Source organism: Oncorhynchus nerka, linkage group LG24 (assembly GCF_034236695.1).
Source record: "Oncorhynchus nerka isolate Pitt River linkage group LG24, Oner_Uvic_2.0, whole genome shotgun sequence".
In the NCBI taxonomy this organism is placed as follows: Eukaryota; Metazoa; Chordata; class Actinopteri; order Salmoniformes; family Salmonidae; genus Oncorhynchus; species Oncorhynchus nerka.
Window position 1 is genome coordinate 28,741,525 of NC_088419.1, and position 16,194 is coordinate 28,757,718.

General features: G+C 44.5%; 1 pseudogene; it reads left to right on the forward strand.

Moving 5' to 3' along the window:
- The first annotated feature begins 34 nt into the window (after positions 1-34).
- On the forward strand, positions 35-15,237 carry LOC115107478 (intraflagellar transport protein 172 homolog; annotated as a pseudogene).
- Positions 15,238-16,194: the final 957 nt, after the last annotated feature.

Below are 16,194 nucleotides of genomic sequence, written 5' to 3' on the forward strand. Positions count from 1 at the left end.
GCTGTGAGGGGAACGGCACCTCAGTACCTCCAGGCTCTGATCAGGCCCTACACCCAAACAAGGGCACTGCGTTCATCCACCTCTGGCCTGCTCGCCTCCCTACCACTGAGGAAGTACAGTTCCCGCGCAGCCCAGTCAAAACTGTTCGCTGCTCTGGCCCCCCAATGGTGGAACAAACTCCCTCACGACGCCAGGACAGCGGAGTCAATCACCACCTTCCGGAGACACCTGAAACCCCACCTCTTTCAGGAATACCTAGGATAGGATAAAGTAATCCTTCTCACCCCCCTTAAAAGATTTAGATGCACTATTGTAAAGTGGCTGTTCCACTGGATGTCTTAAGGTGAACGCACCAATTTGTAAGTCGCTCTGGATAAGAGCGTCTGCTAAATGACTTAAATGTAAATGTAAAATGACCACTGCAAAGTCACACAGCGAACTCAATGGCTGCCGTTAACATTACACTAGGCCTCTTCAAGACAACATGGCGACAGAGGAGAAGTTCATGAGATGAGATTAGTGGTTGTTTAGATCCCCTCTCCGGTGCTCCTGATGGAGAAGTTCTGAGGGACTTGGCTTAATTGTCTGGCAATGTGATTTGTGTGTGATGGATAAGTGGGCTTGTCTTTTGTGAGGCAGTAGAAGTTGGTGCAGAGAGAGACAGATGTGCAGTGTTCTAGCTCTGTGTACACCCTGAGTCTCAGTGCTGATTAAGATCTTACTCTGGGCCATTGGTGACTCCTCAGAACAGATGTCAGGGAAGGTGTCTCTGTGGGTCTTAATAAAGGATGTGCTGGGAGGGATGTTAGTCAGCCCTCTGTTTTCTGTTTCTCTCCTCAATCTTTCTCTCTCGCTCTGTCCACTTTTCTGAGTTTCTCTCTGTGTCTGTGTCTCTCTCTCTCTCTCTGCTCTTGAACCATCTGGTTATGGACCAGAGGTCCTGAGATGCTCTAAGTGATTAAATGAGAGGGAGGAAGTTGAACTGAAACTAATGAACTTTTCTCTCCCCTATCATCAGGGAGGAGATCTGAATCCTTCTCCCCCCCCTTAAAAGACCTAGATGCACTATTGTAAAGTGGCTGTTCCACTGGATGTCATAAGGTGAAAGCACCAATTTGTAAGTCGCTCTGGATAAGAGCGTCTGCTAAATGACTTAAATGTAAATGTTTGAGAAGATCAGGAACCACCAGAGGGTTCTGGACTGCTACCACAAGGGCCACACCTTCCGGAAAGGTAGGCCTGACACAACCTCCACCTGCTAACATATTCATTAACATCACCTATTGGGTAGTGTTATGTATTAGCTCTTTAGTTAATGGCCCAATCTTGATGGTGGGTTTTATACTGGTTTAGAGAATTAATTGCAAACTATATTGATGTGAATGTAACTGGGACGTCTTTCCCTGAGGGTAGTTGTGGAGCTGGCTCGTGTTTCCTTCCCAACTGACGTGGTAAAGCTGGAGGAGGACTGGGTAGACTACCTGGTCCAGCAGAAACAAATGGACGCTGCAATCAACCATTACATCGAGGCTGGGTGAGTCAGCTCTGCTGTCTGCCCATAAGTTAATCCAACCAGGGAGGGAGTGATATAGAGAGAAGGAAAGAGATGAAAGGAGTGGGAAACAGGAGGAGCTGGCGTGAGGGGTTTGTTTATAAAGTGAAGTGAATGATTAATTTCCTCTAATCAAATGGAGGTATTGTTCATTAGGCAGCGCCAGGGCTTCAGTCCCCAGGGTAGGCTGCTGTAGATAGAACACTGGATGCTAATTGGATGGCTGGCCCTCTGTTAATACTGTGGTGGTCTGACTGACTGGCAAAATGGGCCTCAGTAAAGCTCCATCTCCTACTAATCACATACTGCTGGGAATCAACACATAGGAATCAAATAAAGAAATTACCAGTAAAAGTGGATGTGTGGAGTACTTTGACAGGATCCTGACATTGGGTAGAGCCAGCCTAGTCTTAATTGCTCCTTGGCTGGGCTGGGCGTAGCCTATTAGTTTCTCCATGGGGATGAATAAGGTTGCTTTGTATTGTATTTGATTAGTTCAATGTCCTTCATTGGTGCAAACGCTTCATCGACCCCTTTGCTCTCCCCCTCCTCTCCTACCCCTTTGTTATCTCTCTATCATAGTTGTTCCTCGAAGACCATTGAGGCAGCTGTAGGCGCTCGCCAGTGGAAGACGGTCCATATCCTGGAGTTACAGGAAGACCGGTCAGGAGGGAAGTACTACCTGAAGATAGCCCAGTACTCCGCCACCAGCCAGGAGTGTGAGATTAGAGGGCAGAGTGATGGAGAGAGAGCGGGAGGGGAGGAGATGACCGCAGCCTCATTCCAACTGTTCTGATGAGTCAGGGGCCTAGCAACCTGGCAGCTGGCGATGTCTGCTTTTTTCCAGACCAGACTCCATGCTGCCTCTGTGCTACGTGAGCAGTGTGTTTGCCGAATTTAATTAAAGTATCGATGCAGTACTTTGAGAGCTGGAATCCACAGAAATTCACCCATCTCTCGCTCTGTGGGAACCCAGGTTGCAGAGCCCCTGTTTGTGAAGAGAGACCACATCAAAGATGCCATTGATATGTTCACGGTGGGTGGGAGCAGGCTCATAAGGTATGTGTCCTCCTCAATGTCCCATCTCGTCATCTGGCTCGCCCAGTTTCAAATGCCAGGGGGTTGATTGAAATGGGAAACACTGCTGTGCTTTCTATGTTTAGTTGTAGCAGGCCTGTGTGTTCTTTTAAAGTGGGATTTAGAGTGAATTGTGGTGGGAATTAAAGTGAGTTAGTGATCTGGCTAGACACACAAATTGTCACCTACTTTGTAAACAACAGGTGTGGATTAACAGTGAAATGCTTACTTACAGGCCCTTCCCAGTAACGCAGAGATACAAAAAATATAAAAGCTTATATCAATTAATCAAAATTATTTATAAAGCCCTCTTTACATCAGTCGATGTCACAAAGTGCTATACAGAAACCCAGCCTAAAACCCCAAACAGCAAGCAATGCAGATGTAGAAGCACAGTGGCTAGGAAAAACTCCCTAGAAAGGCAGAAACCTAGGAATAAACCTAGAGAGGAACCAGGCTCTGAGGGTTAGCCAGTCTTCTTCTGGCTGTGCCGGGTGGAGATTATAACAGTACATGGCCAAGATGTTCAAAAGTTCATAAATGACCAGCAGGGTCAAATAATAATCACAGTGGTTGTAGATGGTGCAACAGGTCAGCACCTCAGGAGTAAATGTCAGTTAGCTTTCCATAGCGGAGTTAGACAGCAGGTGGGGTAGGAGAGAGTTCGAAAACAGCAGGTCCGGAACAAGGTACCACATCCGGTAAACAGGTCAAGGTTCCATAGCCACAGGCAGAACAGTTGAAACTGGAACAGCAGCACGACCAGGTGGACTGGGGACAGCAAGGAGTCATTAGGCCAGGTAGTCCTGAGGCATGGTCCCTGTGTTCTGTTCTTCCGAGAGGGAGGGAGAGCGAGAATTAGAGGGAGCATACTTGAATTCACACAGAAAGCAGGATAAGACTGGAGAAATACTCCAGCGATATAAATATAATAACACAATGCATACATCTAATTGGCTATGTACACGGGGAACCGGTACTCACACACACTCATTGTGTGTCCTAGCTGGCAGCGAAATGTATGACCCGGAGGACGTGTCGGCTCTGTACGTCAGCCGAGCCCAGGACCTGGGGAGAGAGGGGAAATACAAGGAGGCAGACAGGTAATCTCTCTCATGACCTTGTAAAACAACACATTTCACTGCACCTATCCTGTGTATGTGACAATGAAACATATTTTATGTCATTTCCACTCCCTCTTTTCCTCTCACCCTCCCTATCATTCATTACCCTCTGTTTTACACCCGTATCGACCACAACCCTGCTGCCAAATTCATCAAAGGCAAAGTCTTCCAACATTGGGTTATAGGGCCCTGTTTATATTTCACTCACATCCAGAAAATTGTCAGTTGCAGTTCAGGTCAAGGTCCGACTACAACAGATTGACAAACAAAAGTGTTCATTTGCCGTGGACTTTAATAAGGTCTATGCTGTGTTGTGTCGACCTCCAGTCTATCTGCCTCAAAAGGAGCCTGTGTCTTTACATATTAGACAGAGTAATGTCCCTCACGCTGCAAGCCTGCCACAAAGTCAATATGTCACCATGTGCCCCCAACTCTGTGTCATCTCAATACTTGCCTCACTTATTGATCTCTCCTGTGAGAAATGTGTAACAACATTCATCAGTAAAGGGCAACTTTATTTTTTTGAGGTGAAATTCTATTTTCTTCTGATGCCCAATTTGCAGTTTGAGTAATTCTTAATCTCTGAATACATAATCTCCATGCATAGCAATGCAATCGTGTGTGTGCCTAGAATATCGGCAGGCTGTTTGCGACAGTGGAGAAGCCGGACCTGGCCATCGCTATGTATACGAAGAATAAAATGTTGACGACGTGATTCGCCTGGTGGCCACACATCTCCCAGACCTACTGGCTGACACTCACCTGGCCATGGTTAGCGATAGGGGGCGCTGCCCAAAGAGAAAATGTAAACATCTTATGGGTATTCTGAAAAATTCTTATGAGAGAGGCTCAAGGTGATTTAGATTAATCAGGTTAAGTCTGAGTTCCCTATCCCAAGAGTTGGGGACAGAGTCCAGGTTTTCAGAAGCAGAGTACCACTATATGGAGGGCCAGGAGTGGAAGGCTGCAGTCAACATGTAGTGTCAACGACATGTGGGAGGAGGCCTACAGGGTACGTGTCCACACCACTAACAAAGTTGACCTGAGAGTCCATGATACGGTGAGTGTTTATCCAACAGCAGGACGGTGTGATTGTAACATCCCTGGCTTGGCCTGTATCAAAGACAGTGGTCTGTGCTAACAGACAGAGCAGCAGTAGCACAGGGTGGATGTGTTACGCTGCAAGAGCTCTCCTAACACTCTTAACACATCCTCACCTGGCTGCAACTGTGTTACTTCTGCTCCCTCCTTTCTGGCCCGCCGTTGGTCCAATATAGAGGCACATAAATGCACATCCTCTTTATTTAACACTTAATTGTACAGTAATTTATTAAGAGCTCCAGTATTCAATTCTCTGTATGTAGCTGTTTCACTCTCTCTCGCTCTTCTCTGTGCTGTGAGGTGATTGATGGTGGGAGCTTCTGGCATATTAATCAGTTCCTGCTCCTCTTCCGTGCGTGGTAGGGGGTGAGCAGCCAGTGCCCATAATCAGGTGGCCTACCTGTGGGCCAAGAGTCTGGGAGGGGAGGCTGCCGTCAAACTGCTCAACAAGTTTGGTCTGCTGGAGACCTCCATCGGCTTTGCAGCAGACGACTGGTGAGTGGACCAATGCACTGGACTACACTTTACTGTACTGCCTGGAACCTCAAGCTCTTCAATATCGTTGACAAAGTGATGATGAATCTCCCTGCAGTTAAATTCTGATCACTGGGAGGTACTTGACGAAGTATCTGATGTTTCTGTTCTGTGATTGACACAATACCAAGCCTGCTTTATATTGCCCAACAAGTTAGAATTTCAAAACATTTATTTCATCGTCTGAAGCATTCAACAGGACACAAGCTGTTAAGACCTTCCCCATTCATTCCTATGCGAGGAGTCTGTTGGTGCTGTACAGTAGATTGTGGTCATGATTCTTCTCTTGTCCCCTCTCAGCTCCTTTGACTTTGCCTGTGAACTGGCTCGTCTATCTACCAAGAACACGATCCCTGAGAGCCACCTGAAAAACACCTTAATGCTGGAGGATCAGGTATAATACCACAACTTATACAAACACACTCACAACTCCTCCTCATCCTAACAATCACACACTCAAGGTTATTCTGCAGCTTGCATCATCTCCGAGATTAATACAAAAAATTCTCCATTGACGGCCCAAATTTGTGTCTGAGCGCTGTTTCTGCAGGCATTAAATGTCACGCATGCATTAGTAATCCTTCCAACGCCGAGCACTGAGCTGTGATAATGTTTCATGTTTCAAGGGCAAGTTCACCGAAGCCGAGACAGAGTTCATCAAAGCGGGGAAGCCAGAAAGAGGCGGTGCTGATGTAAGTATATCAGGAGGAGTTCTTCGCCAGCTAGCAAGAGGTGCTGGCATGTGTCCCCTACAGAAGTCTGAGCTTCAAGCCTTCCTTAGTAGACTTCAAACGGAGCGCCGGTGCCAGCACAGCCCTTTCAGAACTTCCACTTCTCTGTACATTGGTTATAATAAGTGTGTGAGATGTGGTGCAGGCAGGTTTGGTTGGAGGGGAGCTCAGCTCTCACTAACATGTAGCTGAGGAACGTTCAGCCCCGTTCACTTGTATCGAGGCGGAGTTGACTTTTGATAACTGGTCGTGTGGTTTGCTTTGTTTGTCCTTCCGCGCGTGGGCTGCTGAAATTCATACTTTTAATAAAAACTTTTTGTGAATACAATCACCGACGTCTTCCGCGTTGCTCGTACTACGTAAACTGAGATTCAATTGGGCCTGTGCAAGTCAAGATCCTTAGGACGTCCCTATCCTAAACCCTAACCATAATCCTTACCTAGTGAGGTAAGCGTATTCAGAGAACGGAGTTGCGCATTCTTCAGCTAGTAGAGGAACTGGAGCCCTGAGCCTGTTTGATCTCTGCTGTAGAGATTGTAGGATGAGAGACCTACAGTATTAGTGCTACTGGAAGATAACATCATGAGTCATGTTGTCTAGTTGATATCAGCTGGAGCGCTTTAATCTGTTAATATCAAGTATTTTAGAGTGTTTGCTGTCTTCAATTTCATCAATGAAACAGTTGAACTTGGCGCTATAACAAAATGAAGAGGGAGGTTAAGTCCTAGCCGGGTGTGTCCCTTACAGGTACGTCCATAACCAGGACTGGGTTAGAGCCCAGAGGGTGGCGGGGGCCAACGACCCAGGCACTGTGTCAGATGAGCTGGTAGGCCAGGCCAAGTTCTGTTTTGAACAGAAGGACTTTCACAAGGCTGAGGCCAGAGCTGGCCATTTAAGTAACACAAAGGGACTGTCTTTGTTTGAACTGGTTAGAACTGACACTCCAGACTCTTAATTGACAGTCGAGCTGACGGGGTTGGTTTGAAAGAGGACTTTGGAGATGTGAATGAATCAAACCATTTGACTCAGATTGTCCTCAGTGAGGTTTAAATCAGGAATTATGTCTGTCATTAAAAAAAAAAAAAGTAAAATTTATGCAAGAAGCCACAGTGATTTATATATATTATATAGTGAGCCTTCATTCTTAATCAGAGGGTTCATATTCTAGTCAATTCATTATTCTCTGTGTTCTGGAAGTCTGGGGGTAGCTTTACAGAGAACACTACAGGTTAAACAGAATGCAATGCTCCGTAATGTTTTCATTCCATTATTCACACTTCGTTTGGCTGGATATGCTTCACAGAGTTGGATGCCCCCTGGTACTGAGTGCTGCTGTTGTTGGTGTTTTTTTGTCTTAGGACGCGGAGATGTGGAGTGATGCCATGCGGATCTGTAAAGGGTACCTTCCCAACAAGCTGAGCGTCCTTCAAGAGAAGTACGAGAAGGAGGCTGCCAAGAAGGGCTCCCGGTGAGCAAGACTCACTCCAACAACATCTGTTTTTACCGTCCTTTTTCCTGGTTATTATCCCATTTTTAATATGTTTGTTTGTGGCTTTGGAGAGGCAGAGAAAACGTGTCTCAACGTTGCACATTAACAGAGAAGGAGAAACTCATGTACACACACAGTTTGTCGTGGTCTGTTATTAATCTAGATGTGCTTTGGGATGATTCGTTATTAAACATTGGCAGCTTTTTATCCTGAATTAAATCCATAATGAGCAGCTCATTAAATTGCAGACACGCAGGGCCTCCGTTAGTCTCCAACCATCAGCTCCCTGCTTTTAATGACTTGTGGGAAAAGATCAAAGCCTCCGTCATAAAGAAAGGGGGGGTAAGGAAGAGACATTTATTTTGCAGTCTTTAGTTCAGTTCCTAATTGAGAGTAATTCAGCCCTCTGATACTGTCAATCATGCTCAATTGAGAGCCAGAACACTCTAACACATGTTGCCATTCACTTTGACTCTTGTCTCTGTCTTATAACATCACACGGGTTGAGTTTGTAACGCATGGGAGAAGAGGGAGAGCGATGGGATTTTAATGAGAGAAGTGTGCGCTGTGTATTCTTGCATTTGCCTTCGAAGCCTGAATCCTTAATCGCAGACAGACATGTACTGTATTCTGTCTGTTCTTAGAATGGGCTTCCAAGTCTTATGTTCTAGTTCTGTTATTCCCTTCACTTCCATCTGGTCTGTTAATCACCAATGTGTCTCAGTTATATCTAATTCATAATGCCAAGGAGGACATGTAAATGTCTTACTGACGTGTGTTCTGTCTGTGTACGGAGGGGTGGAGCAGTCTGGGGAATGGGAGCAGTCTGGGGAGTACGCCCGGTTAAGGACTCCACCAACGACCCCCCCTCGTGGAGAAGTGCAGGATGAAGGTACACAATGGAGCCCCAGGACTGACAATGAATGTCACTATAACACAACCCACACATGCTGTCCTTACAAAACCGACTGGTGTAGTGTCACTTGTGTTTTTGGTTATGTGACAAGCCTCTATCTGTGGCCCTGGATGGACAGTCGTGCCATTTCATATTTCCTGTGTATTTCTGTGCCACTGTCTGTGGCCGTGAGTGTAGCGACTCAATGTTTCCTGTGTGTGTGACCTCCCCCAGGCTGCTAAGTTGGCCATCAAGTTCCTGACCCAGGAGAGGGCTGTGGATGTGATCCACACTGTGGGCCCTCGCCTCACCCAGCTCAGGAAGTACAGTGCTGTGAGTCACCGCACACTTCCTGCTGTGGCTCCCTCAATACTAACGGCCTCTTGATATTGATCATTCAGTGCTATTTTGTACAGGCATGGTTTCAGGCTACTGTATGTCAACTGATATGTGGAAATTCTATTGAAGTAATTACAGCAATTTCATGCTATTTAGAAAGTTTATTAATATTGATTTGACATGGGGTGTGGAAGACAGTTGTCCAGTCAATGATTGCCTCGACGGGACCATTATGTGCCTATTCATAGCTAGTCTTGAACAAATACAGTATGAATGTTCATCTTTCAGTCCTTCAAAATGTTTGAGGTCAAATAATCTCTTTTAGAAAAATTCTGTGAAAAAGATTTAGGGGACGTAACTACATTCTGCAACAGGTTTCATCAATCTAAAGGTGTGGAGGCCGCTCTGCCAACGGAAAGCGAGTGTGTTGATAGAAAAAGACAAGGCATCCCATGTTTTATGCCTTATTCTCTGGCGTCCTTCAAACATTATTTTTTGATGCCAAATGTTTTTTATTTTCCTCAGGCGGCTGAGCTGTACCTCAGCCTGGACCTAATTAAGGAAGCCATAGATGCATTCACCGAGGGAGAAGAATGGAACAAAGCCAAGAGAGTGGCCAAGGAGCTGGATCCAAGGTGAGCCTGTCTACAACGCTGCCTGGTCGCCCCTGACAACAAGCCTATCTGGTTAGAATACCACCTCTGTCATTAGGCTACAGCTAGGGGAAATCAGTGTGTCAGTCAGAGGCCTCACAGACATCAGTCAGCTGCTGCTGCTCCTAAAAACCAGAGAGACGGAGGGAGACTGAATGAATGCGATTGGATTCCTTTCATCTATTCTGCATGTTGCATAAGTCATTTAGGATCTCCTCCAGAGTGAGCGACAGTAGCTAACTAGTTGTTTATTTTGTCAGTCGATTTTATTAGACATTGTTTGTCAAATGTAGACGTTTTGACTTAGCTTTTTCTCAGCTTCCCTGTTTGTTTCAGAGCCTTTATAAAGTGTATATAATCAACGGCTGTCTGTAGGGAGAACAGAACCAACTCCTTCAGACAATGAGAGCTGCTGATGCTCCATAGGCTCCCACTTATTACTGTCGTCCTTTTAGTACAGTACATTTGTGCTGTGATTTATCTATCTGGGGAGTATTACATGGTTACATCGCTTTCTTGTACTCCAGCTCCTGAACACAGTCATTATAGTACATAATAGAGGACAATGAAGGACATTTAACTTTTCTTCTGCATTGTGTGTCTGTCCTATCCATCCATGTAGGTTTGAAGATTATGTGGACCAGCGATAGAAACAACATTTGAGAAACTAAGGCAAAGAGGATTCGGTGAGTAGCTACTATTTAACGCAACTACGTATTGCAAATAATAAGCCTGTTTTTAAGTAATACTTACTCAGCAAGTACCAAATAACTTGTAATATTATGTGTATCCAATGATATAAAAATATATATATTTTGATTTCAGTAGAAAATCAGGAAGGGAAGTATCATTGTGTGGTGGTGTGCTGTAAGATATCTTTCATGTCAGTGTGCCCACCTCTAATTCCTCAACTCTCTCTGCCTCCTCCTCACCTCTTTCTCTGCTCTCCTACTATTGGGAGGAGACCATTGAAATGGTGGCCTAGGTTCCATCCACTCAGAAATAAGAGCGAAATAACAAAATGGATCCATATTCCCAGTCCTTGCTCTCTTTGTTATGCCACATTAGACTGGCTCAGTGGCTCTGACTTCTCTAGTTGAATGATGATGGAAAAAGTCCTGCCTGTGAAACGTGAATGGCAGATTTCGAAGGACGTGTCACTCTGTGTGTATTGTCTGCATAATGCACCAAAGACTTCATAATGTGGGTGTTTGTAACCGTCAGACTAGTTTTAAAAGCATGTTTCAAAGTTTCTGGATGCTAGCTATTACGAGGCTTCCATTGCCTTGTAAAACCTGCTGAAAGGCTTCCATAGTTTAAAAATAATAATAATAATAATCTGTAAGTGTATACCATATTAGTAATTTGTGATATTCTCTAATCCTAGCTGGTAGGAGTGGATGTCATGGCAGCTCTGGACATGTATGCTGAGAGAGGCCAATGGGCGAAGTGCATAGAGATCGCCTCTAAACAGGTAGTGATTCTACCATCAACACTCCTGCTTTAGTTTCATTGTCTTTCATGCTTATTTTTGTGTTTTCAGTTTTATTCCATTACTGTTTTTCATTTTAATATTTGTAGAATTACAAGATTCTTCACAAGTGTGTGTGAACTTGTACGCCGCCCACCTGATCAAGGAGGGAGATGCGGAGAAGGTGCCCCAGCCAACTCCCAGAACTACAAGATGATGTTCCTGGACCTGCTGAGCCTGTTGGGTAGAGACGGCGCTGAGTCCTTCCGCATGTGGGCCGACCTGAGAGACGTAATGCTGCTGCTGATGAGTACAGGTCCAGAGGGAGACTGGAGACGATAGTGACCGGTCACAACGTACCTTATAGCAACCACATGTATAGGCCCAATGCATAGTCTCTGTGTGTAGTTGCTATGTAGTGACAGTTTTAAAGAAGTGAGCTTATTTTTTGAATAGTCTCGTTGTCTCTCTGTTTGCAGTGTGAGAAGCTGACCAACTCTTTGAGCAGATGCTGCTGATCTCTCACTAATGCGCCACGTGCTGCCAAGGGGTTGACCAACTCTTATATACACTGAGTGAACAATCATTAGGAACACCTGCTCTTTCCCTGACATAGACTGACCAGGTGAATCCAGACCTATCATCTCTTACTGATGTCTCTGGTGACATAAGTGGTTTATGTGAGAAGTACAGGCCGGGAACGTTTTACTCTTACCCTGACAGGTAGGCAGTTGTTTTTATGCAACTTTTTTGGGACATCAAATTCATCAATAGGATAATAACTAGTTAAAAGATCACATTTGGGATCTAGCTAATGATTAGGCCAATAGGGTAAATGCAGATAGGCAACCCCATGCTTCAGCCTATTTATTAGCTTTTTTTCTGCGTCAGTTGCAGACCTGATAATATGGACCATGCATAGGCTATAAACATGGCCCAATATGTTAACATAATTTAACACATTTTTACCAATGTGTTAATGGGCTCATTTCTGGAAGTGTAATTTATATTTTAGATGGTGGCAGCATACTTTTATTTTCATTCATTTTTGAGTAGAATGTCCTTCTGCATTGTGTGTCTGTCTATTCATGTAGGTTTGAAGATTATGTGGACCAGCGATACAAACAACACTTGAGAAACCAAGGCAAAGCGGTTTTGATGAGTAGCAACCGTTTTGAGAGTGTCAAGAACTGTAATGCTGCTGGGTTTTTCACGCTCAACAGTTTCCTGTGTGTATCAAGAATGTTCCTCCAGCCAACTTGACAACTCTCGGAAGCCTGTTTTTTGTATAGTGTTGACTGTGGTACACACTCACTTCCGATCTCTCTCCTCTCCACCCCTCTCCCTATCTTTCTGTAGGTCAGTGTGGCTGCCAAGCTGTCTATCTCCCTGCTGCGCCACACAGAGTTTATCCCAGCTGACAAGGCCTTCTACAAGGCGGGCATGGCTGCCAGGGTATGAGAACTGCTCGTATGAGCTTCGGCCAATCACAGGAGGCGGGGGGGTTGTTGTTGCTGGAGCCCCCTGGGAACTACTCTGATCAAAGTCCCCTGAGTCTGTGCTCCTGTTAGGGCCGCTGGAGGTGTTATGAATAATGTTGTGCTCAAACAGCAGTATGAAGTAGCTTATCGCATCGTCCATGTTCAGAATTACATTTTTGGGGGAAATGAACAAAAATGAAATAATTTAGGAGAATGTCAATCTCTCCCAACTCACTGAACTATTGATTCTCTCTACAGGCTGTGGGCTAGGAGAACATGTCCTTTATCTTCCTCAACCACTTCCTGGATCTGTCTAATGTGAGTCCCCACTCAGCTTTACCTTGGGGTTTCACCTCAACTTGACCGAAATCTGCAGACTTTTTCAGTCAGCATAAAAACTTCACACGTAGCTTATATGAGTGATGACAATCTATATTTCATCATAAAACAGTGAGTAACTAAACATTTTCTGTATCCATTGTTTTAATTTGAATGTTTGAAGATGAGATAATGAGTGAATGTTGTCTTGATACCTGTTGTGGTATTTCCAGGGGATAGATGACGGGAATCTGGACCACTCTGATTTCCAGGACACGGACATCTCCGAGGTTCCTGTCCCTGCTAAGCTACACGTCACTGTAAGGCACAAGTCGATATTGTTTGCTTTGCTGTGTCATTATGTCTTATGACAGGTCTGAAATGTTGCTGTGTTATAACTGTCCTGTGACAGTGTTAGCTTGATAGCTCTATATCATGACTGTTGGCTTAGCTACAGCATATTACTATTTAAGAGGTGCGTAATGTTGCTGTTGTGTGACTTTCCTGTTATGGTCTTATGATGACACTAGGCTGTGATCTTGTTGATGTTGTCATATCCTAGGATGCCCAGCGTGAGGAGATCCGTGACTGGGTGTTGACGGTGTCCATAGACCAGCGGGTGGAGCAGGTGCTGCCCAACGACGAGAGGGACACCTACGACGCCTCTCTACTGGCAGCCAACACCGGCATCCGCTACCTGCCTTGCGTTATCACAGGTGGGTGGGAGAAACCCCCTACAGAGCACCTTACCCTCTCCCATCTCTATGGAATTACCCCAGTGTCTAGGACTGTACCATCTACTCCAGGGGTGTGAAAAGTCTTGGGTGTGTCTGTGTGAGGGGGCTTAATGTTGGAGAGTCTTTGACCTTAGTTAAATATTTTATAATTGCCATGTTATTCTTGTAATTGGCATAGATTCACAAAAGTACATATGAACCCCATTTTGTTCTTCAACCTAACTAGTTGATGGCATACATGTGTATACTGTACTGGTAAGCAAAGCAGAGGTGCTGACTCCTGCTTGCTCAGAGGCCTGCACCAGTCGTAACATTACTGACAAGACACGGGTGCATATAACCTGGTATATAGTACGTAAAGATGCAGTGCTATCCGGAGATGCAGGGACTGACTGGCCTCCCACAACACCCAGAGGACTGTGTTGTGTTCAGGGAGGCAGTTAGCAGACCCACGTATGATGGCAGACCTGTTAATTGGTTGACTAAACATATGACTGTAATGAAAGCTCTCTCTCTCTCTCTCTCTCTCTCTCTCTCTCTCTCTCTCTCTTGCGGAATAAGATTGAGTTCAAAGAACCTGGCAAGGCAGCTAACAAGGATGACTGGAATACATTCGTAATGGCCACAAGGGTAAGAAGGGGGTTTGTTATGTTCGACCTGGAGACTACATCACTGTGCTTATGACTTCCTCTGCGGATTTAGCTGCTAGTCCATCAGCCCTCACCCACATGAAACACTGGGTTTGAGTTAGAATTTATCCACACTTTTGATCACAGGCACTCATGCAGGTTTAGAATGTATAACATGTAAGGTTGCGTCTTAGAGAAGGGCCCATTTTCCTTTGTGTTTCATCCTTCCTGTGTGTGATTGGGATTACAGTGTGATTTAAGTAAATGGACTAATGTCCACAGAGATTTAAAGACTGGCTTATTACACATGTGTTTCAAATATATAAATATATATCTATATCTCACAGCCCGGAGTGCCAGGATTTGCTGAAGTTTGTGAGTCTGTGGCGTGGTGGACTCCCCACCTCCGGCTTCTTCTTCCACTGACCGGACCAAGATGCTGAAAACTCAATCTTCGTCCAGTGTACCGCATACCCATAACTACAGTAATTTACCATACCGTACTCTGCTTAGAGCCTCTGCCTACTTCTGAGTTATTTCATCCATCTCTGGTTTGGTGTTAGTGTTGAACAGTTCACATCATTCCATAACAATAGACTGTTGAGAAGACCTGCTGTGTTACTGCGCCATACATTTCTGCAGCGCTGACATCAGCACAGTCCTTACTGGCATCCCATTGGCCACTTAGTCCCTGATGTCAGGATTCTGTGTCACCATGGGGATGTCTGTAAAGTTCAGCAGAACATTCCTCTTCTCCTCTGTGTCTGTCCTGTTTTACCTTTTGCGTGTGTGTTCATTCCCATTTTCACCTATGTTCCTGGTACTGCTGAAGGACTGGAGTAGGCTACAACCAAAGTGGGTTTTTATTTAGTTGAGGGACTTGAAAGATGCCTTTACACTTCAGGTGCTGTATCTTCATAATCAAAGTGCTGTTATCTGTAATACTTGTGCTGTGTCCTAAAAGCAAAGTTCCTGTGTGATAGGAGAATTTGACATAGTGCACTTTAGAATACTGTATTGGCTTCATGTATTGTTGGATTAAATGCAGATTTGAATGTATTTCATATGATGGAAATATGGTTAAATAAAAAAATATTCTGCATCAATTTCTTCTAATACAAGTAAATACAAAGGCCACCTAGAAAATGGGGGAGCTGTTAGGCCCCATTCTTTTTATTGTGTGTTCAACCAAAATGACATTTAGTTGCTGAACAGAAAAGGTAGACCACACAGCTCAGTGCATGTATTATCGTATAGCTATTAGTAGACTACCTGATATTAAATTGGGTTCTAGGTCTATAAAAATGTTATGAATCATCGCACCCTTACCCACTCAGGTGGAGTGATTCCCAGCCGAAGAATACCCCTTGTGGACAAAGGCTATCAGCCACCAAAATACCCGTTCATGGACATCATTAGAAAGGCCCACCCAAATACATATCATTCTGATTTGTTTAGTAAAAAGGTCAAATAACTTGTCTCTTGTAGAGCAAAATGGAACATCATAGAGTATAGGACTGTATCTTCATGACGATATTTATTTTAAGCGGGGTATACAGAAATGAGGTCAGCACAGGTATCAGTTATCTCCTCAGCAAGGTATCACTGAGAGATCATCTTTGTGGTAACCCACTCTATTTTGTCTCCATACCTGACAATATATATATATATTTTTACCTCATTTTCAATATAAATGTTGATTATTTGTTTAGGCCACCTATAGGGTACACTTATGTCATCCATACAAATTCTACAGAAAATCCTAAATGCTGTCTTTTTTTATCCAAAATTATCTCATTTTATAATTATACCACAAACACCCGCGACTAAAGGTTTGGCCTTTTAAATGCAGGACCATATTGCACAGACTTTTACGCACCATAAAACTTGTCATATATGTATGCGTTTTTCTGACTGCTTCTTCAGTTATACTTCCAAAGAGAGAGAGAAGCAGGAATTTCACCATCCAGTAGGCCTACTCGCTCAAAGTTATATATTGGGAGCTCGAGGCCTAAAACATTCAGAAAAGCGTTTATGAAACAGAGGCATGTTCAACTATTCCA